The following is a 24,889-nucleotide window of genomic DNA, read 5'->3' on the forward strand; positions in this document are numbered from 1 at the left end:
AGAAACCTGCTGGGCCTTACCGTCTTTGCTTAGCTTTTGGCCTAGACTTTAAAGACCAGCAGTCTTCTGTGCTTTATCCTGCTGCCTCCAGAATGCCATGGATGGATCACCCATTCCCGATCACTCCGGCAGCCTTTTGGATCCGGTGGCGCCCTTCCTGGCTGTGTCCTTCACCTGTGCTGTCTGGTTCTGTCCTGTGTGGACAGGGGATGATAGGAATTCCCGCCGCACAGGCCACTGGGAGGACAGGCTCAGGTGGCATCCGTGGAGGCTTTGGCTCACCAGAGGAGTTTGTAGATGTCAGTCATCCCCAAGTCACTAGGAACTAGCACTCCTGAGGTGGGTCTCGGAATAGTGTTCAAATCCATTTCACTATTGCGGCCAAGGAGCCCTCCCTCCAGCAAGGCTGCTCATCACATCACGTTAATCTTTAGGCCAAATGTAACCCTCCCGGTTTTATTTATCACTAAGGCAGAGTTTCTTAACCTTTTGTGAGTTACAGATCACTGAAATTCTGGTGAAAGCCAGGTGTGCCTCGCCATAGGAGAACACATACATGGTGCACAGAACACACACACAGTGCACAGGAGAACACACACACGGTGCATAGGAGAACACACAGACACAGCGCACAGGAGAACACGCGGTGCACAGGAGAACACACACAGTGCACAGGAGAACACGCACACACAGTGCACAGGAGACCACGCACAGTGCCCAGGAGAACACGCACACACGGTGCACAGGAGAATTCACACAGTGCACAGGAGAACACACAGTGCACAGGAGAATATACACAGTGCACAGGAGAACACTGCACAGGAGAATACACACTGCACAGAACACACACAGTGCACAGGAGAAAATGCACACACAGTGCACAGGAGAACACACTGCACAGGAGAACACGCACACACAGTGCACAGAACACACAGTGCACAGGAGAACATGCACACACAGGACACAGGAGAACACAGTGCATAGAACACACAGTGCATAGGAGAACACACACACAGTGCTCAGGAGACCCAAACAGTGCACAGGAGAACACACACAGCGCACAGAACACACACAGTGCACAGGAGAACACAGTGCATAGAACACACACAAAGCATAGGAGAACACACACAGTGCACAGGAGAACCACACGGTGCACAGGAGAACATGCACACACAGTGCACAGGAGAACACAGTGCGTAGGAGAACACAGTGCACAGGAGAACACACAGTGCACAGGAGAATATACACAGTGCACAGGAGAACACACGGTGCACAGGAGAACACAGCGCACAGGAGAACACACACTGCACAGGAGAACACAGTGCACAGAATTCACGCACACAGTGCACAGGAGAATTCACACGGTGCACAGGAGATCACACACAGTGCACAGAACACAGTGCACAGGAGAACACACACTGCACAGGAGAACACCCACAGTACACAGGAGAACACAGTGCACAGGAGAACACACACACAGTGCACAGGAGAATACCCACAGTACACAGGAGAACACAGTGCACAGGAGAACACCCACAGTACACAGGAGAACACAGTGCACAGGAGAACACACAGTGCACAGGAAAACAGTGCACAGGGGAACACGCACACACAGTGCACAGGAGAACACATACAGTGCACAGGAGAGAACACCAAGTGCAAAGAACACACAGTGCACAGAACACAAGGTGCACAGGACAACACACAGTGCACAAGAGAACACAGTGCACAGAAGAACACACGCAGTGCACAGGAGAACACAGTGCAGAGAGCACACACACACTGCACAGAATATACATGCAGTGGTGCACAGAACAGTACACAACACACTGCATGCACAGGAGAACACATGCAGTTCATAGGACACAATAGAACACACACGCAGTGCACAGGAGAACACAGTACACACACGCAGCGCACTGGAGAACACGCACAGTGCACAGGAGAACACATAGAGTGCACAGAACACACAGAGTCCACAAGAGAGCACACAGTATACAGCAGAACACCTGCAGTGCACAGAACACCCGCAGTGCACAGGAGAACCTAGTGCACAGAACACACACCCTGTGCACAGTTTTGTTTTGTTTTGCTTTTGCAATTCCAGGGAGCTCCCTGGCCTCCCACAGCCATTCATAGAGCCCATTCTGTTTGGGATAAAAACAGATCTCCTCCAGCTCACGTGAGGCTAGGCACCGGTTCCTCAAAACCTTTTTGGGCAGCTAGCAGCTTTGACTAGCAGCTCATCTCACCAGGCTGAGGCCACTGCCTGTGAACAGTTGACAGACCCAAAGGCAGCCAGAATGTTCTGTGTCAGAGAGTCCTGTCCAACGGGCGGAGCTGGGAGACACGCAGGAAGACCCCCAGCCCATGCCCGTTCTCAGGCCTGAGGTTCATTCTCATTCTCTCCCTCTTCCCTTTCCCCTTCTTCCTCCTGCCCTCGAATCTGCAAGGCCTCTCCAGGTGGCTGTGTTCTGCCAGGGCCTCCCAGGCTCCAAGATCACTGCCTTCAGGGAGCCCACGAAGAGCTGCACATCCGCTGCCTCTGTGTGGCAGGCATGTCCAAGACTGCAACTCCTAGTTCCCACCTTTCACACCTCATCTCTCTAACCTCTTATGGAAAATTTCAAACATATGTAAAAGCAGGAAGAAATTGTATAACGAACCTAGAGACCATCACCCAGCTTCCACAGTCATCAGTGGTTTTCTGTTTTTATCAAACTTTATCTTTGTACTTCTTACAATGCTTCATATTTAGCAGGTCCTCAGTGAAGATTAGATGGATGGATGGAAGGAAGGAAGATGGATGGATGGATGGATGGATGGATGGATGGATGGATGGTGGAGGGTTAATGGAAGGAAGGAAGATGGATAGGTGGGTGGAAGGAAGGAAGATGGGTGGATGGATGGATGGTGGAGGGTGGATAGAAGGAAGATGGATATATGAATAGATGGCTGGGTGAATGGAAGGAAGGAAGATGGATGGATGGTTGAAAGATGGATGGATGAATAGATGGATGGAAGGAAGATGGGTGGATGGAAGGAAGATGGATGGATGGATTGATGGATGGATGGTAGAGGGTGAATAGAAGGAAGGAAGATGGATGAATAGATGGATGGGTGGGTGGATGGATGGATGGATGGATGGTGGAGGGCAGAGTGTTAATGGAAGGAAGATGAATGGATGGATGGAGGGTAGAGTGTAGATGGAAGGAAAGGAGGATGGATGGATGGTGGAGGGTGGATGGAAGGAAGGAGGATGGATGGATGGATGGATGGATGGATGGATGGTGCAGGGTATATGGAAGGAAGCTGGATGGATGATGGAAGATGGATGGATGGGTGGACAGATGAATTGATGGCGGAGGATGTTAGGATGGGTGGATGGATGTATTAACATCCCTTCTCCATGCCTCAATCCCCATCATAAGGAGAAAGAGCCTGTAGTCCCTCTATGATACTGCACTGAACCAAAATTCCCCTCACTTCATGGGTGTTACAAACCTCTCATCATCTGTTTACCTCTCACCCTTACTGTAGAACCTCTAGAAAGGCAGGTGGCTTCCAGCTCCTCGCTTTTCCTGAGGGATGATCTGACCACCCATTCTTACATATGTCGTCTTTCACACAGTGGCAGTGCAGAGCAGGAGACAAAAGCAGAACAAAAGCAGATAGTGGCCAGGTCTGAGGGTGATAAAAGGCTACTCACTGGAGCCTAGTGTTCTGAACTACACCCTACAGGAAAGTGCTACTTAGTGCCCAGGTGACATCATCACAAGAGGAACACAGTGGCTAAGAGGCAGGGGCTCAGTCTCACAGACCTGGTTTCCATCCCACTTGCTCTCAGGAACCCTGGGCCACCGCTCTGACCACAGTGTCTTCCTCTGGAAAGCGCCCAGCAGTGTTGGGCTCACAGAAGGTGCACAATAAATTGTCATGAGTACTTTCCACTGTGTCCCAAGTTCAAGACTGAAGCCACGATCCCACCCCTGCCACAGAGCCTGCCCCCCTGAGTGTTCCCCATCTCAGTCTGAGGCCCGACCTGTGCTTCCAGAGCCCGTGTCCCATCCCATCTCAGGAGCTGCTCTGCTCCATTCCCCCCATATCCCAGACCTAAGTTCTGGCTCTCCTTATCTCTTGGAGCCCTGTCATCTGTGGGTCAGATGCTCCCCAGCTCCCTCCATCCCCCCCACAGGGTTTCACAAGAGGCCCAGCCCTGCACCCTGCTGGGGTTCAGACTTGAGGGGTGCCACTGGAGTTGGGGTGCACCTGCTCTGACCTGTTCATGGGCTCCTTTTTCTCCTGAAATGCAGCGTGAGGCACCATGGAGGGAGCTGTAGACTTTGGCTCCGGCCACTGCCCAGTTCAAATCCTGGCCCCACCGCTTCCAGCTGGGTGGCCCAGGGCAAGCCACCTCCCCTTGCTTTGCCTCAGTTTCCTCGTCTTTAAGTGACAGTAACCATAGTACCGACCCCACAGCCTGCTGAGGGGCTCAAAGGAGACGATATATATAAAGCAGTTAACTGATGCCTGCCCTGGGAAGCCGACCCGTCCCTGTCATGATAGGCGTTTCTACATCTGGACCTGGGCGCCACCATCCTGCTCACCTGAATGCGGGTTCTGGGATCTTTCAGCCCTTATTTGGATATTTGAATATTTGTTGGTTTTCTGGCTTCTGCTTACAATTTCTAAGAGGTGACTAAGTGGATCATTCGTTCCCGGGAGAGGTTGGAATGGCTCCTGTGTACACTGCATTGCACGGGGGCTTGAGGGGACCTCCCGACCCCTGATGGCTGAGCACCCCTGTCATACTCCTCAGGGAGAGCCCAGGCCACCCAGCTAGCTCCAGACTGGCTCTGCAGGGCCTCAGAATCTGAACTCACTGTGGTCACTCTGAGGCCTCTCTGTCTGTCTCTGTCTTTCTCTTTCTACCCCTCCATCCCTCCTTCCCTCTGAGGGCTTGACCTTCACTGACCTCCAGGGCGAGAACAACCAAGAGTCGCTCCCAAGAGGGCTTCCCTCCTCCTCGTTCTGTGTGGCCTCAGAAGTGGGGGAATCTCAGTGCTTTGTGCAGGCATTTGCTTATTCTGCGCTCTGTTTGAAATTAAACATGAGGTGTACTGAAGATTTAAATCGAGCAAACACCTCTGTGATTTCCAGTTGGATTCTGAGGCGCTTACTGAAATATGAAGTCCATTTTGATCTATTCTTAGAAACAAAAGCTGCTAGTGATTTCACCACAGAAAGTCTGCTGCATTTGCAGTTTAGCAGACTCGACAGAGGTGACCCTAGATCTCTTTCTCGCCTTTGTTTGGTTTATTTCCACATTGCGTTTGCGTTTCCCGCCTGGCTAGTTCTTGATCATTGAGGAAGGGAGAGAGAAACGAGATTCTCTGCTCTGGGCCAGGCATTCTCTGTACACGTTCCTGGTCCCAGCCTCCCTCCTTCCCTAGCGGATCACCACATCTAACCCTGAAGCTGGAGCGAGAGTTCCTCACTTAGAGATGAGGCGGCGAGCTGGGAGAGGGCTGAGCAGCTGGTGAGGGCAGAGCGGGGACTCAAACCCAGGCCCGACCACCACCCAGCTGTCCTTCCACCCCACTGGTCCACCTCCTGAGCACGCGTGCGGAGACCCACGCGAAGGTCAAGAGAGGAGAAGGCCAGCCGTGGGTGGAACAGAGTGGGCCGCAGGTTTTGGCAAGCCTGGAGGGGAATAGGTCAGAAAGGTAGCCCGGCTGGGCTGAGGGACTGAGGACAGGGGGTGTTAGGGTGCTGACATTCTGGCAAGGGGGCGGGGATCTGTGAAAGACAACCCCAGGCTGGGGTGACCTCTCTAAAACCCGAGCATGCACGGTGCTGGCCATATCGGTCCGAGCCCTCGGCTGCCAGGGACAGAAGCTGAGCTCCCGCCAAAGCATAAAATCCAGGCCAGCGAGGGGCAGCCAGACCGCATGGACCTGGCTGTCATGCAGGAAGCAGGCTGCGCACAGCTCCACCGCCCCAGAGACAGCCTCCTCTCATGACCCCAGACTCAGCCCGGGCTGTGGTGGGAACAATGGTTGGCCCGGTTTGGAGATGGGGGATCTGGCCCTGTGGTGAGTGCAGCCAGAGCAGGTATCTCTCCGGAGCAGTTGAGTAGAACAGCTGGTGTCCCCTCTTCATGTTGACGAGGGGAGATGAGTGGCCCAGGCAGTTCCTAGAACTGGGGAGATGGAGTGGGCCGTATCCCACCCAGCAGGAGCGCTTGCTTCTGAAGCTCCCGTGCGTCTGTGACAGAGGCTTGAACCCCCGGCTTGTTCTCTCAAGTCTGTTGCCGTAAATCTGTCTGCATCGCCTGGCACATACGAGAGGCTTGGCAAATAGTTTTGGTTCACTGAAGAAAGGCAGCCCTCACTCCTGCTGCTCAGACAGCACCTCCTAAACGTGAGATACTGCCTCCTTGAGCGCTTTCGCAGGAGGGAAGACCAGAGAGCTGCCTTCAAAGATGCCAGAAGCCATGTTTATTTAAGCGGCGCTGCTCCAGAGAGAACTGGCCATTTGCAGTCTCCACCCCGGTGTGACTCACGATGCCACCTCTCCTTGCCAGTTCTCACCGAGGCCCCCAGTGACCTCCTAGGGTGTACATCCAGCCAGGTGCCCCCTCAGCAATGGCCAGGGGCCACCGTGGGCCACTCTGCACTTCCCACATGCTCCCGGCACTGGTGCAGACGCACACCCTCTTGGCCATCCCCACCTGTGCTCCGCCACTCTTGGTCAGCCATTCCTCTTGGCTTCCGGGAGTCCCTTCCTCCTCTAAGGATCTCACCCCCATCCATGTCTCTGCTGTCTCCTAACTACCGATAGCAAGGGCACCAGTGCCCCTGTTTGCCGGGGACAGGCCCTGTCTGGGGCCCTGTTGTGGCATCATTGTTAACAGAGCTGCTCTTCACTCTGAAGTGTTCAGTTAGGACAGTCACTTGCACAGTCCCCTCACTGGCGACACAGACCCCCCATCCCTGTGTGTTTCCCCTGGATAGCTCAGCAGCAGCTCAGGCTCAGCACGGCCAAGGCTGAATGCAGATGCCCTCCCTCCAAAACCTGGCCTCCTCCAGCTGTTCCTTCCTGGCGAGGCCACCTCCAGCCATCCAACTGTGTAACACAGAAGCCTGGGTGCCATCCCTGGGGCTCCCCTCACCCCCGCCTCCCACCTGTCCCCACGCCCCTGGACTGACCACTGGCCTTGTTCCCTTCATTTCCCTGGCCCAGGTTACAAAGTCTCCTTCCTGATCATCTGCAATAACTAACCTCGCAGGTGCTCTGCCCACCTGCCTACGCCAGACCCTTCTAGATCCTTCTCCACCCCAGCAGGCAGAGTTGTCATTGTGAAATGCAAATCAGGTTCCATCTCTCCTCTCTTTCCTCCCTCCCACCATCCCTGTCACCCTCCCTCTCACACACAGCCCCCTCCGTGGCCTCTCGAGCCTGCTGTGGCCTGACCCTCCCCTCTCTGCTTTTCCAGGCCCTCCTGGCACTGTCCTCCCTCAGTCTGGGACTCCCGGTCCTCCCTTCTTCCTGCCCAGCACATGCTCCTTCCTCTTCCTGAAACGCTCTCCCCTCCCTGCCTCCCAGGCAGTGCCCACTCTGCCTCCAAATTTCATCCATCGTCCTCTCCTCAGGAAGCTTTCCCTGATGGCCTGACCAGGTCACATTCCCCCTTTATTTGCTGTCCTCTCACTGGGGCCTCTCCTTCCTGGTAGCTTCTAAACAAGGCAGTTTCATGTGTGTATCTCCACTAGACTAGAAGCTCTCTGAGGGCAGGGACCCTGCTTGGCTTCTGGCCCGAGGTGGCTGCAGGGTCTGCAAGATCGTGAGGGCCCCCTCCAATCTGACGCTCACAGAGGGGACCCCTGGCCTTGGGCCACGCTGGTTACTTGGGTACACTCCTTGCCCAGGGTTCCACAGCCCCTTAAAGGCAGGGTCTTTCTGGCCATGCCTGGCCCTGGTCTGGCCTCCCCAAGGAGCCCTGCCGCTGCGGGTGCTGTGTGGGAACAGAGCACAGGCCTTCCTTCCCAGAGCCCACGAGATCTCACTTTCTCCAAGCCCAGCTCCCCAAGGACTCAGACCCCAGCTGCTCTGCACTGAACGCTGGCTTGCCCTAGCTCACTCGGACCCCACCCTGCACTGGGAAGGAGCGTCCCTGTTCCCGTTTGACAAGTGAAGACACTGAGGCCCAGAGAGGTGAAGGGGCTGGCCGAGGGGACGGGCTTGGGTGCTTCCGTTCTCACACTGCTGCCGTGACACCTAATCCATCCGGAGAAGTTCCCTTTAAACGCAAAAGGGGACAGTGAAGCCACACGCGGCCGCCCTTCTCAGGAGCCCACTTCCACCTCTCGCGAGCTAGACAGCGTTCCCCAAGTACCCCCCTCCAGCTGGGTGGGCTGCCCGGCTGTGAACACAAGGACACCTCCGATTCCGTCCTGTGAATGTTGATATTAGTGGTCCCTCCCTTCAGGGGCTGTGGGGATCTCGAAAGATAAGGCAGGTCTGGAGTCCTGCGCGGTACCTGCCGCATGGCAAGCTCTTTACGAACAGCGCGGGGACGCGCTTTGATGCTGAAGATGAGTCTCTGGGACAGGTGGTTCCCAGCCTGGGTCCTCACAGGCGCTGTGCACCCCGTCGCCGCGAGACGGCGGTGTTGCGCCCCTCCAGCCTCCTCTACTCTGCACGTGGGCGCTGAATGTTAAAATTCCTAACAGGTGAATCGCTTGAATCCGGGAGGCGGAGGTTGCAGGTAGCCGAGATGTCGCCACTGCACTCCAGGCTGGCGACAGAGCGAGACTACGTCTCAAAAAAATAAAATAAAATCCCAACAGGTAGCAAACCGAGCCAGGCGTTAAACCTGCACTCAGAACCTGCACAGCCGCTCCCCACTCCCTCGCAGGGATTAGGTAACGATATTCAGACCTAGAGCAGGCATTTGGGGCTGCCCAAACCAGCTGCTCTTCCTGCTTTCCGAAGCTTCCCCGGGGGCTCTTCTGGCTCCCAGTCCGAGCCTCCTGTGGTCAGCTCCTCCTTGTCCAGCCCCATGGTCAGTCCTCCTTGCCCAGTCGTCGTTTGCAGTAGAGCAGGGGCGTGGTCATTTGCAAATGTCCCAGAGGACCCCCTCCAGCCGCTTCACATCGGTCTCAACTCGGGCTGACTGAGGGCACGACTTTCTGCCTCAGGCATGGAGCCCAGATCACAAATCCAAACCCGGCTAAATCTAGAGGCCACGGGTCCCAAACACCAGTCATTTGCTGAGCACTGTTGCAGTTTTTTTATATCACTCCCATCAATAAAAGCTGGATTTTTTCATTAAGTAGAAGCTAAAAGTAAAAAGTAATATAAAAACAAAACAGCATTAAACTTCAGTTAGATACAGTTGCTTTCTCTCTTCAAAAAAATCGGGGGGGGAGGATTAATAAATGTTAAGGTTTTTTAAACATATATTAAGTACCAAACAGACTTTCTCTTTGAGGACTCAGAAAGTCCTCAAAAGACTCGTGAAGGAGCAAGAATTGGAAAAGGATTAAATGAGATTATTGCTTCGTCCGAGAGCCAACAGATTATCACACATCTCACACCCTGGGCAATCCTTTGAAGAATTTTGTCTCTAGCCATACAAAGTGCACTATGCCCTGGGTTTATCTAAGTCCTGTGCTGTTGCCCAGGCTGAGTGCAATGGGGCCATCTTGGCTCACTTCAACCTCCGCCTCCCAGGTTCAAGCAATTCTCCTGCCCCAGCCTCCCGAGTAGCTGGGACTACAGGCACACGCCACCATGCCTGGCTAATTTTTTGTGTGTCTTTAATAGAGCCAGGGTTTCATCACGTTGGCCAGGCTGGTCTCGAACTCCTGACCTCAAGTGATCCGCCCATCTTGGCCTCCCAAAATGCTGGGATTACAGGTGTGAGCCACCAGGCCCGACCCTTAGATGTGTTCTCAAAAACCCAGTGATAAGCATTGGGACCAGGAGGAGAAGCTACATGCAGGTAGAAGCCAGACCTTGGCATCCTGGGAGGAGGAGCTTCCCTATGTGACCAGGAGTTGGGGGACCCCAGCAGAACCTGGCCTCTGCTTGGCACAGTGGCGTTGGGGACCAGCCAAATCCTGCAGGCCTTGCAGAGCTCCAAAATACTTTACTTATTAAGCTTTCACTTAAAATCTCATTTGTAACTGCACTGGAAGTGGCCAGTTCACAAATGTGATGCATCAGAGATTAGCACGTTGGAACCACCAACCTGTCACCTTGTGGTGTGAGGTCATCTCGACTTCGTAAGCCCTCAGCATACCCAGGCTTCTCCCAAAACCTGTGAGTTGGAGCACACACAGAGAGAACAGTCTGAAACTCTTATAATTTGCAGCTTTTTATCTGTATGAATCAGAGTTCCTGTCCATTCCTGTGCAAGCACAGACACAGGCTGGCTTAGAAACCAGCAGCGGACATAAACCTCTGCTACCCAAGTGTTGCAATCCTCAAAGCAGCCTTGTGGTTGAAAGTGGAGATTTTTACCCATGACCTCAGGATCATGAAGGCAGCACCCTATGGTAAAGCAGTAGATTGCCAAAGCTCTTCTGAAAGGAATGTGGGGCTTTCAATAATCGGCACTGGCCTTGAACCCAGGTAGGAGGGCACCTGCCATGGACCCCACGCTTGAGAGGCCCTTACGTGTCACAGACCCACACGCAGGACGGGCTCCTATGTCCCTGGGATACAGCACTCAGTGCCGGCCCGGACTTAGCCTCCACTCTCGCACAACGACCACCCAAGCCTCGAAGAAACGCTGTCTGCGTCTCCCGCTTGACAACCTTGAAACAAAAGCCCACTTCGTCTAAATGCTGTCAAGGCAGGTAGGTTGTGTGTCACCAACAGAGACAGACATTGCACTGGAGTAGAGGCAGGGTCTGAGAGGTGGAAGAGCTGAAGTGAGACAAGAGGTGCAGTCATTGAATTGTCTGGTCCTTCCTCTCTGATAGCAGGAGTCCAAGAGCCTCTTGCCTGACAAAGTCCAGCTTGCCATGGAGCAGGTGTAATTTATGAATCTCACTCGACTGCATTCAGGTACTCATCCAGACGGTGCCGGCCCATCCATACGATGCACAGTCATCTCTGACATCTTGCTGACCCGTAGGCACATAAAAACATAGCTGTACCCAGTTTTTTTACAACTGTATTGTTAGACAGGACAGAGGCTAGAAAATATTTTATTAGAACCCAAAGATGGGTCCTGAGCCTGGCATCGTCATTTATGAGCTGTGTGGCCATTACTAAATTTGCAGTAAGTAAATGTGTCCATTTTGGCTGGGCGTGGTGGCTCATGCCTTAATCCCAGCACTTTGGGAGGCCAAAGCAGAAGGATCACTTGAGTCCAGGAGCTGGAGACCAGCCTGGGCAACATAATGAGACCCCCATCTCTACAAAAAATAAAAATAATATTAGCTAGATGTGGCAGTGAGCACCTGTAGTCCCAGCTACTTGGGAGGCTGAAGTGGGAGGATTGCTTGGGTCCAGGTGGTCGAGGCTGCTATGATCATGCCACTACACTCCAGCCTGGGTGACAGAGTGAGACCCTGTCTCAAAAAAATAAGTAAATGTATCCATTTTAATGTATAAAAACAATGTAAACCAGTAAAATTAATTTTTTATGTAAAATTTTTCATATTGGCCTTCAAGTGACGTGTTTGTTATTAAAATGCTTCTGTGGTCGTTTGGTAAACAGAGTTTGAAACTTGAGCAAGACGACTAGCAGGCCCTGCCGAACTGCACTGCTGATGCTGCAGGCTGAGCCGCCTCCTCCCTGGCCGTCATGTTCATTCTCAGGTCGGCTCTCGGTGGCTGCTTGCAGTGGTGACAATGCTGCTGGGCTGGGTGCTGCTGGCTCCAGGCACCTCTTGGAATGAGTTGTGATTTTTGTGTCTCCTTTTGCAGCTCTGACCAGAAAGCCCACATCAACACAGGACACTTGCTCTTTCTGATCTGCAAAGGCCGCCTCTCAGAGAGGCCCAGGTGCCCACAGGCCTGGCCTCTGGGGCTGTTCCCACAGCTGGCATGGACGACCCTCTGAACATTTCTGATGTCATCCGTGCTGTCCTTAAGCAGCAGCGCTATTCACCCTGGGATCTGGGGCAAAGTGCTGGTGTCCACGTGAGGAGGGGGTAGGAGGTGTCCCTGGGGATGGGGAAGCAGTGCTGGGTGGAGATGGCTGCCGAGAGGAAGCGGTGGAGAGACGGGTGTGCATTTCTCCTCCCTCGCAGCGGCTGCCCATGCAAGGGCAGCTCTTAGGAGAATAACCACGGGCAGACAATGAAATGTGGGCAGAAATGTGGTGAGGGGGTCTCAGCCCTCAAGGAGGGTCTCGCCCAGAGCTCCCCACAAGGCCAGCAGCCTCCTGAGCCTCATTCCACTGGCAGAAGGCTCCGAGCTGACAAGCCCTGGCCCGATTCTAAGTGTGTCGAGTGGTGGAGGAATGTCAGTCCAGCAGGGGAGTTCCGCGGAGAATTTCCTCCCTTATGGGAAGTGGGATGGAGGCAGGACAAGTAGAAACCTCTATCCCCACAGCCAGCAGGGCCGCCCCCTGGGAGGAGGCACTAGGAGGGCACCGAGGTTGGTAGAAACCTCCATCCCCAGGGCTCCCACACCCTCACAGCCAGCAGGGCTGCCTGGGAGGAGGCACCAGGTGGGCACCGAGATTGGTCTGGGTTTGAGCCCTGTGCCAGCACCTGCGCGCGTGTGACCGTGGGAAAGGCACGTCCTTCAGCAGTTGTTTACTGAGCACCTACTGTGTGCAGGGCCCTGTGTACCCATCAGCACAGCAACCCCACCTGCCCCTTGGGCACACCTTGGCAAGATGTGCCCCTTTTCCAGGTGCTACCACCGAGGCTGCAGATGCTCCGGAGGAGCTGCGGCAGAGGACGGGAGCGGGGCCAGCTGGGCCCTCAGGCAGAGCCACCCTGAGGCTGCCCACCACTAACCAGGCACCCCAGCAAGCCCAGGGCAGGACTTTGTGATGCGACAAATGGCCCAGCCTGGCCTCTTGTCCCCCAGCTCCCCTGTTACCACGTCAGGGGGTGTCACCTGGGGGAGGGCCAGCCCCACTGTGTCCACTCCTCCCTGGCCAACTGGTCACCTCTGTCACCTCTGCCGCACCCGGCCCCTTCATTGTCAGGTAAGGAGGGCCTGGAGCAGGGAGGGGCAGGGGCTGCTCCAGGAAGGGGTGAGGTGTGCTGGAGGGGCCTGGTAGGGTCAGGCAGGAGGAGGGGCTCCCAGGCAGTGACCCTGGAGTGACGAGGCTCAGCTTGTGGACTCTGGGGCGCAGGTGGCCTGGGTGGGAACCCGGTGCCGTTGCTTGCCCGTCATGTGATCTTGGGACAGTGCCATAACCTGTGAGCTGCCATCTCCTTGGCAGTAAAATGGCTCCTCGGGTCCCTTCATCGCAGGGGTCCTGGGAGGTGCAGTGAGCCCCTCCACGGGAGGCCCTGGCACTCGCCCCATGTGCAGAACATGCTCAATACACATCGGCCATTGTCATCAGGCCCTGGAACCGACCAACACTCATGCCTATCTCAGCCAGGCTTGGGCGCTGTCCTCTGGTCACAAGCCCCTCGTTGATTCCCCACCCACTGCCATGCTGGGGCCTGGCCCCTTCATCCTGGTGGATGGGGGAGAGCAGACAGCAGGAGCAGGTCTCCCCCGCATGCTTCTTTGCGTCTACATGCTGTCATTCTCGCCTGGCTGTGGGTGGCATTCACCTGGGGGAAGGCTTGGGTCCCCAGCAGAGGCCTAGCATTAGGTTTTCTGACCCTGAGTCTCATCTGTGAACGAGCTTGCCCAGGGGACTCTGTGTGCCCCACAGTGTGTGACTCAGAGAATAAACTACAGGCCCTCCAAGGATGCCCATGGCCACCCCCAGCCTCTCCCACCACAGAACGGCAGATGCTGCAGCCCCGCTGGGCTTTTGGTTCCCAAGTGTTCAAGACCATCCCCTTCTCTGTCCAGCGAGCTCCATTCAGGGCTGAGCAAGAATGGCCTCCCGGATCCCACAAGGAAGGGTGGGGCTGCGGTTTGAACCCAGATCTCTTCAGACTGTTCCGCTACAACCCATGGCTGCCCATGAGAACCACCTGGGAAGCTTTGGACAACACTGAAACCCAGTTCCCAACCCCAGACCACAAGTGGAGTCCCTGGTCAGGGGTCCCACCTAGCCCTGTGATCCCAGCTCCACCAGCAGAGGCAGCAGATCAGGGGTCCAGGGCCTCAGTGCACTCCCATCCCTGCTGGGGTGCTCCAGCCCTGCTCCTCAACCCCTCAGCCCTGGCTCCCAGCACTCCAGGCTCACACTTGGTTTTGGAGTCTTTGCCCAGGAGTAACCCCCAAACCTGTCCTGGTCCTTCCTACGGTGGCAGGCACTGCGGAACCCTCAGCTCTGAGTGTGGGAACCCATGCTGGGACCTTATCGGCCTCGTAGGTCCAGCCAGGCTTGAAGTTGGACAGCCCCACTCCTTGGAGAGACACCTGGTCCCTTGCACACACAAAGGCCACGGAGCCTGTTAGGTGGAGGCTCTTGGGGCCTCAGCTGCTCTGATCTCACCTCAGGAGGCTCAGCCTCTCTGACCCCACCCCCGCCACTTCCTGGCAGGATGACCTTGGGAAGGCTGTTTTGCCTCAGTTTCCTCATCTGTAGAATGCCTAGAACAGCAGCTCCCTCATGAGGAGGCTGAGACGCCCCATGGTGTAACACAGGAAAGATGCTGAGCTCTGCCGGTGGGGTGGGGGCAATGAGTGCTCCAGAAATGGTCCCCACACTCCACTGTATGCCAGAGCCTCTGCACTTGGGCCACCATTTCCTGCGCCTTCTGTAGGAGCAGCATGGCCTCGGCGCACGCTCGCCCTGTGTGAGCAGTGTCACTCTCCTCCCGTGCCGTCTCTTTCCCATTTTAAACATCTCCAAGGTTGACAGCAAAGGCTTCTGGGGCTCCAAGGTCACGGCCAAGGGCAGATGAGATCAAGTACAGCCACACCACCCCCCTTGTTCCCTTCATTTTGTGAGACTTCGCCTCCAGCAAACACAAGGCCCAGAATGTTCCGCCAGGGCAGCTGCAGGTGCCCAGCTTGGGGAGGGAAGAGGCGCCGAGCGACCCCCCCCAGCCCCTGCCCTGCGCCTGCCCCTTGTCTCCTGGATGCGCCTCCCCGACCCCTACAGGGCCCGCAGTAGTGCTGGAGCCCAGACCTGAAACTTGAAGGAAAGATGATCCTCCACAGACTCCTCATCAATCTTTCTGTCGGGGTTTAATCCCCCTGCAATTCCTCTTGAACGAGTTTCCTGTACCTGACATCACCAGTGACCACAAACTAAGTGGCTTAAAGCAACAGAAACATACCCTCTCATCGTCTGGAGCAGAAGTCAAAATTCAAGGCATCAGCAGGACCCCCGCCCTCTGGAGCTTCCAGGGAAGGATCTTCATTGGCTGTTCCAGCTTCAGGGGGCTCCAGGCGTCCCTTGGTTCTAACCGCTGCCTCTGTGGTCTTGTGGCCTTCTTCCCTGGGTCCTCAGATCTCCCCCTTTCATAAAAGGACACTTGTCATGGGATATGGGGCCCACCCTAAATCCGGGATGATCTCATTCGAAGATCCCTAACTGAATGACTTCTGCAAAGACCCCTTTTCCAATCAAGGCCGCATTTACAGATTCCGGACACGTCACTGGGAAGCCACCATTTCGTCCTCAACATCCAGTCTCCTCTCCCCGCAGATGCAATGGCATCTCAGCAGCGAGTTGGAGCCATGCAGGGTTTCTGTTGTGGTTGTTCACTTGGGTAAGCTTCCTGCTCTTACCGACAGTGGATGACACACTCCCCACTCCCACACCACTTCATGTTCCTTCGGGAGCAGAGGGGGTTGGAAGAATAAACACCCAGATCTTCAAGACATAAAGTCCCTTGGAGAGAACCCAGACCGGCCCCCTTATTTATGGATGAGAATCCTGAAGCCCAGATTGTGGCTTTTGAACTAAGCTCGCAAATCCATCTGATTGTCTGCACCCTCGCCACCACCCTCACCTCTGGCTCAACCTTTGCAGCAACAGGCCCTTCTCCCAGCAGCCGATGGTGGCCTTTCTGCAACCCCATGAGAGTCTGCTCCTGCCCTGCTCTTCCTCCCACCCCCAGCCCCCCTCGGGGCGACAGCAGCCTCCATCTCTGCCCCGCACACCTCAAAGCTCAGCCTTGGCGCTGAACCCCACAGAGCCCCGTCTCCTCCTGTCTCGGCCTCAGCTTCCTTCCCCGCTGCGGGGCATCTCTGGGCCCAGCTTTCCTGGCTAAGGTCTTTGGTCCTTAATCTTACTCCTGCAGAAAGTCTCTAAGCCCCCTAGACGGTTGGGGGGCATCTTCTCAGCCCGCCCAGCAGCGTGAGCCATGGGTGTGGCATTCGCCTCCCGCTTGCTCCCCTCCTCTGCCTGTGAGCACCATCTGACGGGTCTCGGCATTTGCCCCCCCCAGAGTTAGCCCCGTGCCGGATGAACAAGTAACATGTGTCCTGCGCCAATCCCCGGGCCAGAAAGAAGTCAGCTCTGGCCTGCTGGCCCTCAGTCCAGCGCTCGTTGTGGCTCCTGCAAAGGGATAGCCAGCGGCCACTCCTGGGGAGCCAGGGGCTTAAAGGGTCCTGCAAGGGCTGACCTTTCTGGTGTTGTGTCTCCAGGGACAGAAAGGCCAGTCCCAGAGGGAGGAGACCGTGGCCCTGTTCGTCTCTTGCTTAAAGAGAAGATTGTGTTTTTGCCACTGATTTAGCCATGTGAAACTCATCTCATTACCCTTTTCTGGGTTTGAAGCTGCTGTCTCTAGAAGTGCCATCTCATTGTGCTTTGTATCAGTCAGTGCTAGAGAAGTCTTGAATAGCTTATGTACAAAACTTTTTAAATTTTATATTATTTTGAAACTTTGCTTCTTTGGGTTTGTGGCACCCTAGCCACCCCATCTGGCTGTGACAGCCTCTGCAGTCCGTGGGCTGGCAGTTTGTTGATCTTTTAAAGTTTCTTTCCCTACCCAGTACCCATTTTCTGGTAAGGTTTCTAGGAGGTCTGTTAGGTGTACATCCTGCAGCTTATTGGCTTAAAATGTACTGTCCTTTTATGTGGTCTCTTTGGGGCCGACTGGGAGAAAGAGAAATCAGTAGTGCACCTGTTTTGATACTGAATATTGACAAGTGTCTTTTTGAAATAAAGAACCAGTCCCTCCAAAAAAAAGAATGCACGTCGGCCCAATTCAGGCAAGGGTACATAGGGAGCACCTACTATGTGCCAGGCAGTTGAGATACACCAGGGAAGAGAGCAGAGGACACCCTGCCCTCTGGGAACCTGCATCCCAAGGTGGGGACTCAGACAAACAAATGAACAAGGAAGTGTGTAGCACCTAAAGCGCCAATGAGGCTGTGTAGAAAAATGCAGCTGTGTGAGCGGGAGGGAGTTCCGGTTTCATGCAGGGAGCACTGGCCTGGCTGAGAAGACGCTGGAGCACCGACCTGAACTCACTGAGGCAGCGTCGTGTGGGCGTCTGAGGGAACAGTGTTCCAGGCACAGGGAACAGCAAGTACAAAGGCCCTGGGGTAAGAGTTAATCAGGAGCAGGGAGGAGCCCAGGGAGATGGAGACGGGAACAAGGGATCCAGCTCAGCAGTGACTTGTCGATATCCGGGGTGGTCAGCAGAGGGCTTTGTTCTGGTGTGGGTGTCCCGGCTGCTGTGTGGAGGGTGCGGTGGGGGCACCGTTCAGCTGGGAGGCTTTGCAGCAACCCAGGGTCACAGGGAGGGGCCCAGGGGTCAGAATCCAAATCTATTTGCAGGTGGGGCTGGTGGGTTCACTAAGGGATTGGGGTGTCAATGAAAGAGGGGGCAAGGTTGACTCAGGGTTCAGCCTGAGCCGCTGAAGCAAGAAAGCAGGGCTGGAGAGGGAAGGAAGGAGGCATGGGCAGCGCCGGCTTTGGCGCCCAGGCAGGGAGTAGTGCGAGTTCCCAGGGAGAGGAGGCAGCTGGGCACGTCCTGCCCGGGGTTCACCCTTCACCCAGAAGCCCCTTTCTTCTGCTGAGCCTGCAGGCCAGGCCTCACCCACCCACCCAGGTGGGACCCGGCCCACCCAGAGCTGAGTGGCTCACACAGAGGGACACCGTGTCCCTAAGCACCTGGGACACAGCCCCACTACCCTCACAGCCCAGCAAGACTCCCAGCCCCGTCATCGCTCCGCCCACTTGCCTGCTCCTTGCCACCCAGAGCAGGAGGCAGCATGCCTGCCAGGGCACCCAGCCTGCAGGGACGGGCAGGCCCGCTGAGCCCTCCTTCCAGGACGTGGAAGTGTCAGAGACACAGCTCCCAATTAAGGGCCTGGGCAGCACCCAGAAACTCTGGACCTCTGCCAGCTGCAGACTCTTCCTAATCGGGGGAAAAGACCCTGAACCTAGGCCGGCTGACCCAGCATCCAGGCCCAGCTCTGTCTACCCAGCTCCTCTGCTGCTAATAACAATAATAATAATGATGGCAGTGACCATTGCTGCAGAGGTTACTGTGTGCCAGGCACCATTCCCAGCGCCACCCGTCATTCTCAGTCCTGGGAGATGGCTGCTGTTTTCCTCTCCATTTTGCCCTGAGGAAACTGAGGCCCAGAGTGGTTAAGTCACTGGCCCGGGCCACACAGCTGGGAAGCAGCCCCTGAGGCTGGCTCCTGACTCCACTGCCTCTCGGCCCTGTGGAGTCAACCCTCTGTCCCCATCGCCGCTATTGCCATCCTCACCCCCAGAGCTCCACACCTTCGGGTCCTACTGCTGACCTCAGACCCACAGAGCCCTGCCAGCCCCCAGGCCTCTGCCTGTGCTCTTCTTTACGCCTGGAGTGCTTTTCCCGTGGCCGGCTCCCCACCCACTCCTCGGGCCTCAGTGGAAAAGCCCCCTCTTCACAAAGGCCAGCCCTGGTGGCCCATATTCTCCCCACATCGGGACCCCGTCTCGCCTTCCTGCTCACTCATTCATTGAATGCGCTGTACTGAGCATGCCCTGGGTGCCGTCTGGGCCAGGGATGAAACAGAGAATGAGGACAGCGTGGTCCCAGCTTTGGCAGACCTGACCTCTGGCACAGGGTGTGCGTTCTTGGGCACAGCTACCAGCATGGCCGGCACTGTCATCTGAACTTCTCCTTTCCATCCTCCTTCTTAAATATTCATGAGCTCATCAGATTGTGCCTGAGATTAGCTGGTCTTCCCGCATGACCCTGGAGAATCATTGATCGTTGTCATCACCCAAGTGAATCCTTGTTGCCCTGCCCCTAGGTCCCCCTCATCTTGGGCTCTCCCCACCCAGCATCTGCCATTTCCACCCTCAGGAAATCCCTCCTACTCCTCAGTGGGAAGGCAGAAACACCAGAGTGGCTTCAAAGGTGAGCCCTCAACTGACAGAGCTTAGGGCCAGTGTGGCAGATGGCATGCCCTGAACTGGCTCCCATGCTTCCCAGAATGGCCGCTATCTGTGGAGTTCTGCAGAGGACAGGCCTAGTTTGAGCCCCTCAAGACGAAGTTTTAAGTCTCCTTATTTTACTGGTTTCTCTTTTCTGAACATTTTCCGACTTGGTGTTTCCATTAAGCTGTGGAGCTCAGAACATGGTATCATTGATCAATGACAAATCAAGCAGGACCATCACCTCCCACATTCTATAGACTATGCCCTTATTAATGTGACCCAAGATTGCAATATAGAAAGATCATCATCCTCTTGCCTCTCCCACTGATCCTAGCTCTAAGGCCCTGGTTCTCCCCAGCCTACACAATGCAATCATTTGAGAATTTAAAAAATCCAGGATTATCATCTCTGGAGATGGTCTCAGGTGATTACAGTGGGTAGCCAGAACCAAAAGATGGAGATGCTGATGTCCCATGGCCTCCTAGTCCTCTGAGCCCCAACAACTATCCCTAACTCCTTAAGTCCCTGGTCTCCAGGCCTTTAAGGGTGACAGTCGGCATTTATGCCAGCTGCTAACCATGGTTCCCAAAGTGTGTTCCAGGGAGCACTAGTGCTGCAGAGTGCAAAGCTGCACATCTGTCCAACTCCACTGTTCAGAAATATTATACTGGTAACGTGAAATTGATCATGGTGGGAGTGTTCACGCAACAGATATTGGCGCACTGCAAAACAGGGCTTTCCACAGTGCCCCCCAAGGCTGGTGGTTGTTTGTTGTTGTTGTTGTTGTTTTCTTGACATGGAGTCTCACTCTGTCACCCAGGCTGGAGTGCAATGGCACGATCTCGGCTCACTGCAACCTCCACCTCTCACATTCAAGTGAATCTCCTGCCTCAGCCTCCTGAGTAGCTGGGATTACAGGTGCCTGCCACCATACCCGGCTAATTTTTGTATTTTTAGCAGAGACAGGATTTCACCATGTTGACCAGGCTGGTCTCAAACTCCTGACCTCGTGATCCGCCCACCTCAGCCTCCCAAAGTGCTGGGATTACAGGCATGAGCCACCACGCCCAGCCCCAAGACTGGTTGTTAAACATTTGCCGACACAGCACTGTCCTGACCACCCGCTCCTCTCGCCCTCTGAACTCTTGTCACAGCCACCCATTGATCAAACCCAACCGGAAGCCAGCTGGCCAAAGCACGTAAGGGTGCAGAGCCTGGGGCTCAGCCTCCTGTAGCTCAGAGCAGGACAGAGGTAGAAAATGGATGGGGGAAGCCAGTAGAAAATGATCAGCCTGCCCACACCTGCTCTCAGGGAGACATGACACCTGCAGTCACCATGTTCCTCTGCATGAGGCAGACCTGCATGCCAGCACTGAGCCAGGCGACCACCTGGTAGCTGGATGATCCATCAAGGAGGCTCTGGTGCCCTGCTTATGTAATAGACCATGTCAGCCCCATGTACTAGAACCTCTTTTTAATTTTTTGGAATAGTGATAACATCTACTCAAAGAAAGCGATGCTCCATTTTGATTGATTCATCTCTGACACATTCCTAGGCCAGGAGTCAGAAGCTCTCACACTTGAGCATACATCAGAACCCCTGGGTAGGGGGGAGGTTAAGAACATGATTGCAGCTGGGCGCGGTGGCTCAGGCCTGTAATCCCAGCACTTAGGGAGGCCGAGGCAGGTGGATCACCTGAGGTTGGGAGTTCGAGACCAGCTTGACCAACAGGGAGAAACCCCATCTCTACTAAAAGTACAAAATTAGCTGGGCGTGGTGGTGCATGCCTGTAATCCCAGCTGCTTGGGAGGCTGAGGCAGGAGAATCAATTGAACCCAGGAGGCGGAGGTTGCGGTGAGCCGAGATCGTGCCATTGCATTGCAGCCTGGGTGACAAAAGTGAAACTCTTGTCTCGAATTAAAAAAAAACAAACGTGATTGCTGCGCCCCAGAGTCAGACCAGTGTTTCTGATTCTGTGAGTCGGGAGGATGAAGGGTGCCCACGAACTTGGATTTCAAAATCCCCAGGTGCTGCTCTCCTGGCACCCCACTTTCAGAATTCACTGCTGCGTGTAGACTAAACCGTAATACTCCACTCCTCTGAGAAATACAAAGTGGCTGGCTGTGTTATCACCCCAGCAGGCATGGAGTAGGGGCCGGGCCTCCTCCTCGTGGATCTAGGTGGCAGCGTGGACCAGGGTTTGCAGTGAATGAAAGGCCAGGTGTTTGCAAAGAGGGCACCAGACATGGGGAGCCCTGGGCAACCTGCCCAGGAATCCTCCGCGAGGTGCCGGGGCAGTACCGCGGCCCGTGTATTTCAAGGATATTCAAATTCAAATGTCCTGAATGTGAAGGATAACTTGCGGAGAACAAGAAGAAGAGGCCCTGTCTACTCAGAAACCAGGAACTTACAGACCAAGCTCCACCCCGGCAGAGGAAGGAAACAGGAAGTCGGAAGAGAAGTCTAGGGAGAGAAACAGTCACGTCCAGGCTAAGGAAAATGCCACATGTCAAGGCAGAGGAATTTGCCTCTCAAAGTGGGAGTGTGGCTGAATCTCAGAGACACAACATCAAAAGAAGCCAGACGCAAGAGAGGACACTCTGTGTGATTCCATTTATGTCAAGTGCAGAACAGGCAAAACTAATCTGTGGGGACAAAAAGCAGAAAGGGGTCAAAAAACTGAGGGTCCCAGGCCGGGCGCGGTGGCTCACGCCTGTAATCCAGCACTTTGGGAGGCCGAGACAGGCGGATCACGAGGTCAGGAGATGGAGACCATCCTGGCTAACACGGTGAAACCCCGTCTCTACTAAAAATACAAAAAATTAGCCGGGCATGGTGGCGGGCGCCTGTAGTCCCAGCTACTCGGGAGGCTGAGGCAGGAGAATAGTGTGAACCCGGGAGGCAGAGCTTGCAGTGAGCAGAGATCGTGCCACTGCACTCCAGCCTGGGCACAGAGCGAGACTCTGTCTCAAAAAAAAAAAAAAAAAAAAACCTGAGGGGCCCCAAGGAAGCCTTCCAGGAGGCTGGGCGTACTCCCCGTCTTGCCCTGGGTGATGGTCACAGGAACAGGCATCTGCAGAAATTCACGCTGCTGCCCCCTTCAGCGTGGAACTCATCCCTCAGCCTGTGCCCACCCACACTCAGTTTCACTGATTGGCTGCATGTTTACTGAGGCCTCCTTGTCCTGCTGGGCTCTGGGGACACAGCTGGGGAGGAAAAAGTCACCATCCCTGCCCTGACTGTACAGCATCCTCAGCGACAACACAAACCCAGTGTGCTCAGACAGCCCAAACCAAGGTGGCTTCGAGGAGGCAGGTGGGGGCGGCCAGAGGATGCCGGTCAGGGCCTCGGAGGAGTTAGCAGGGTGAGAAGATGCTTTAGAGATCTTAGAAGACAAGGAGGCTCTCCCCAGGAGGGTGAGGGAGGGACCTGTGCTCCAGGCAGAAACGACAGTTTGTGCGGAAGGACAGAAACGGCGTGTCCTCAGAGAACAGTGGGCTTTCAGTACGGCTGGAACATGAGGTCCAAGGTGGGAACGAGCCAGAGGTCCAGCTGGGGAGACCCGCAGGGCTGGGGGATGGGAGGTCTGTGGTTCAGCTGAGTCTAAACTTTTCCTCTGAAGGCCGAGCAGTCATCAAAGTGCTGTAAGCAAGGGAGGGGTGCGGCCTGCTTTGCAGGTAGAAAGCCCACTTGGTAGCAGGGAGCAGGGGGCAGGATGCTGAAAGGCTGCTGTGGAAACCCCGGTGCAGTGGGGGCAGCCCTCTGGAAAAGTGGGTGCAGTTTCTAATACACATCACCCTCACCTTCCCTGTGTCCTAGAAGTGCCGCTTCTCAGTCTTCACCCAAATGCCCAAATGAAAACAGATGGCACACAAAGACTCCCACGGGAACGGCCCGGCAGCAAGCTGGTGACTGTGAGCCTCCATCCCCGGGAAACAGAGCTGCATGTGTTCAGACAGGGGACCCGTTCAGCAGTGAGAAGGGGGAACCGCTGGTCTGCACATCAGTGTGGTGACCAGCACAGACGCGATGTCGAGCCACAGAAGCCAGGCACAAGAGAGAACGTCCTGTGTGGTTCCATCTATGCCAACATCGAGAACAGGCACAACTGATGTATGGGACGGAAGTCAGAAAAGGGGTTGACTGCTGAGCCGGGCCCAGTGGCTCACGCTTGTAATCCCAACACTTGTAATCCCAGCACAGAAGGCTGAAGCAGGATGATCACTTGAGCCCAGGAGTTCGAGACCAGCCTGGGCAACATGACACGGCGCACACCGGCAGGAGTGCCTTTTTTTTTTTTTTTTTTTTTTTGAGAGGCAGTCTCACTCTGTTGCCCAGGCTGGAGTGCAATGGCACGATGTTGGCTCACTGCAGCCTCCACCTCCCAGGATCAAGCGATTCTCCTGCCTCAGCCTCCTGAGTAGCTGGGATTCCAGGTGCACGTCACCACGCCCAGCTAATTTTGTATGTTTAGTAGAGACGGGGTTTCACCATGTTGGTCAGGCTGGTCTCGAACTCCTGACATCGTGATCCACCCACCTCAGCCTCCCAAAGTGCTGGGATTATAGGCGTGAGCCACCGCACCCAGCCAGAATGCCTTTTTTTTTTTTTTCCAAGACTGGGTCTCACCCAGCCTGGAGTGCAGTGGTGTGATCTCCGCCTCCTGAGTTCAAACTATTCTCCTGCCTTAGCCTCCCAAGCAGCTGGGACCACAGGCATGCATCATCATTTTTTGTATTTTTAGTAGAGACGGGGTTTCACCATGTTGGCCAGGCTGGTCTCCCAACTCCTGATCTCAAGTGACCCACCTGCCTTAGCCTCCCAAGGTGCTGGGACTACAGGTGTGACCCACCGCGCCCGGCCTGGAATCACTTTTTGGCTGGTCTGGTCTGGTTTTCAGAGCAGGAGCCTCAGAACCTCCTAGCCAGGGGTGCACTTACAAAGTTCCTGGTACAAGCCCCACCCACAGCAGGGCCACGGAGATGCAAGCTCCATTCCCCCCGCTTCTCTGGACAGTGGAAAACTAGAGACAAATCTAGAGAGGGCTGCCCAGACCAAGGTAAAGCAAAGAAGGGCCTCCAGGCAGAGCTGCGCAGTGCAGGTGGGGGTAGGCGGCCACAGGCGAGCCCACGCCCTGGAAGGACAGAGCAGAGAAACCGGGTGGGGAGGTCCTCCCAGGTCAGTCCCTGCAGGGGCCTGTCAGTGCTGGGCCATCAGTCTGGAGTGGGCCTGGGGACAGCAGGAACCCCTGCCGGATGTTCAGTAGAGCAGGGCAGGGTCTAATTTGTAGTATATCAGATTCTGCAGGTATCAGAGCCTTGGTAGAAAAGGACAGGACTCTGGAATCCTGCTTTGCCTAGCGACAGGAGCACAAAGGCCAGGAAACTCCCCAGAATGCCAGGAGGCCCAGCACTATGGCTCCTCTGCAGAGAAAGGTGCAG

At 55.2% G+C, this 24,889-nt stretch overlaps 1 protein-coding gene and 1 long non-coding RNA gene across 3 annotated transcripts in view; one reads left to right on the forward strand and one right to left on the reverse strand.

Moving 5' to 3' along the window:
* Window positions 1-6,912: 6,912 nt before the first annotated feature.
* LOC129015048 (uncharacterized) lies at window positions 6,913-13,008 on the reverse strand. The gene is made up of 3 exons (XR_008494499.2): window positions 12,857-13,008; window positions 10,259-10,327; window positions 6,913-9,344 (listed from the first exon to the last, which is right to left on the reverse strand). It is a non-coding gene; the product is annotated as an uncharacterized LOC129015048 (long non-coding RNA).
* The window catches only part of OSGIN1 (oxidative stress induced growth inhibitor 1), a 38,496-nt gene continuing 22,938 nt past the window's right edge, over window positions 9,332-24,889 (forward strand). For both annotated transcript variants that reach the window (XM_054452627.2, XM_054452628.2), the window contains exon 1: window positions 9,332-13,183. The gene's annotated coding sequence lies outside the window, so the exon portion shown is untranslated. The remainder of the gene's footprint in view (window positions 13,184-24,889) is intronic.

Source organism: Pongo pygmaeus, chromosome 18 (assembly GCF_028885625.2).
Source record: "Pongo pygmaeus isolate AG05252 chromosome 18, NHGRI_mPonPyg2-v2.0_pri, whole genome shotgun sequence".
NCBI lineage: Eukaryota > Metazoa > Chordata > Mammalia > Primates > Hominidae > Pongo > Pongo pygmaeus.